A 2,322-nucleotide genomic window follows, 5' to 3' on the forward strand; every position below is an offset into this window, starting at 1 on the left:
GTGGGTTTCGTCCCCACAACCCAAAGATGTGCAGGCTAGGTGAATTGGCCACGCTAAATCGCCCCTTAATTGGAAAAAAAAATGAATTGGGTAATCTAAATTTATTTTTTAAAATAAATAAATAATTGGAGGGAGTAGATCCATGTGGGACGTTGGTGGGTAAGTCACTCGACCAATTTTAACTGACCACACCCTCAGCTTCTGGCAGGCATGTTGGGCTAATACCACCCCACAACTTATATTTCTACTGTGCCCCAAATGTGACAAACACATGTTAAGGTGCCTGAGGCCTGAAGTAATGTCACAATTACTAGAAAAAACCAAGGGGTAAATTCCATGCGGGTAAACAAATGGTGAAAATTTACCTTAACAGATCTCTGGAGAGGCCAGTGAGGGGCCAGGAAACTGTTTGTTCTGTTTTGGTGTCTTCACAGTGGCTCTCTAACTCAGTCACAGCTATCCTTCTGGCAGGATAATGTGCCAATTGTGTTAGAGGAAGGAATTTTAGTTAAAGTCACCGTAACAAGGGTCAGAATGCTGAACAGATTCCTAGACACTCATTCCTGAAGCTCCAGCAATTGCAAGAATGGTGAGAAGGCCCGAAGGCTGCCCTGGGACTCAGGCTGTTGCCTGCAGGTCTGTAGTGAGGTGAGTCCTCCCAAGGATTGGTGAAAGAGGTCAGTCCCTCAAACCGAGCAGGTTTAGGATGGCAGTGGCTCAGGACGTCAGCAACAGGAACCTAGAGTTAGCTCACTGAAGATCCAGGACCTCAGGTGGTTGGGAAAGGTGAGTGATGTAACACTTTCAGGTGCCAAGCCCCACACTCTGATTTTCCCAGCATTCTCCTGCACTGTATGTCTCATGTCATCACACCTTTCTGCTCCACTCATTCCTCTCTCTCCGGGCACCTCCTCACATCCCCTTCTGAAAAGGCAACACTCACATTTTGGGCTACCTCACATTTATCCCTCAGATTCACTCACCACAAATGTTATCCTTCCATCTTCCCCACTGTGAAGAAACTCAAATACTTGCCTTTGTTAGCTCATGGGTCGGGAACTCAGGTTCGCAATGAAGCTGGGGCCTTCCTTGCAGGCACCAGATGGGAAATGGCTGCACATGCGCAGTTCATTTTAAAAAATGTTCTTGAGGACAGGAACCACACCTCTGCAGAAAAAAAGAAGCAGAATGTCCTGAAAAGGCAGATCGACGACCTGAAAGGGAATGCCATCATCTTCCAGGTGAACCAGGAAGCAGGACTCATAAGGGCAACTGGGAGAAGGTCACAACCAGGGAAGGGAACAAGGTGAGGTCCGAAAATGAAGTTCCAGGTAAGGGATCAAAGCCAGAGAACGGAAATAGATCCTGTTGAAGAAAGGTGCAGTGTAAGAGGCTCTAAAGTAAATAAGGAGTCAGGGAGTAGACTTCAAGCAAAGTGGGCATGAGAGGAGCTCTGACGATCCGAGAGGGCATTCAAAAGTTGGCGACTCCATGCTATAGGCCGTTGGGGCAAAGGTACCCCTTTGGAGCTGTGGTGTTTTGCTTGGCACAGCCGAAAATCTAAAATTTGCGTGGAAGGTAAAGCTTGAGTGTACTCCGAGATCTAGGGGACAGGAATCTTAGAAAATTAGATTAAAATCACGTGAGATGGCTCATTGTTAAAGTAGTCCGAGCAGCGGCGGCTATTGGAGATTAAAGGTGGGATGTTCAAATGTGGAGATTGGAAAATCTTGTGAAAAAGACAGAGGACAGGATTCTCCGTGGGCCGACACCAAAATCGGGAAAGGCGATTGAGAATCGGTCGTGAGATTGCTTTTCGGTCTTTTGGCTCAGATCAAGTATAGTATCTGCTCTGCCTTTTGGCTCAGATCTGGTATGTCTTTCTTGTGGGGACCATGAATTGGATTCAATTTGAATTGTTTTTTGGAGCAGGCGAGGAGCTGAATTAGGGGTTCGCCCCTGTCCACACTCTGAGCTCTGGCTTGGTAACTCAGAATAAGTAATAATTTTTTATAAAGAGAATCGGTCGTGAGGCCAGAATCGTGGCCGGCGCCAGGCACCGCCAGAATGCCATCCCCCGGTGCCTCAACAACAGCGTCAATGCGTTCTACTCTGCATATACAATAAATGGCGACTGCATATCATCAGCGGGCCTGACCCGGTATTCTCTAGGGTCTCCGCGATGCTCCGCCTCCACCGGGAGGAATTACCGGCGGCGAGTTTCACTTGTGGTTTCAAAAATCAGGAAACAGGCACCGTGGCTGATGGGGTAGAGAGAGGAGGTAGGACATGCCGAGGCACACCTTGGGCTGCCGGACCTGC

At 48.1% G+C, this 2,322-nt stretch overlaps 1 non-coding gene across 1 annotated transcript; it reads left to right on the forward strand.

Annotated features, from left to right (window-relative positions):
* The first annotated feature begins 1,808 nt into the window (after window positions 1-1,808).
* LOC140409688 (U2 spliceosomal RNA) lies at window positions 1,809-2,002 on the forward strand. The gene has a single exon (XR_011940480.1). It is a non-coding gene; the product is annotated as a U2 spliceosomal RNA (small nuclear RNA).
* Window positions 2,003-2,322: the final 320 nt, after the last annotated feature.

This window comes from Scyliorhinus torazame, chromosome 3 (genome assembly GCF_047496885.1).
Source record: "Scyliorhinus torazame isolate Kashiwa2021f chromosome 3, sScyTor2.1, whole genome shotgun sequence".
Classification (NCBI taxonomy): domain Eukaryota; kingdom Metazoa; phylum Chordata; class Chondrichthyes; order Carcharhiniformes; family Scyliorhinidae; genus Scyliorhinus; species Scyliorhinus torazame.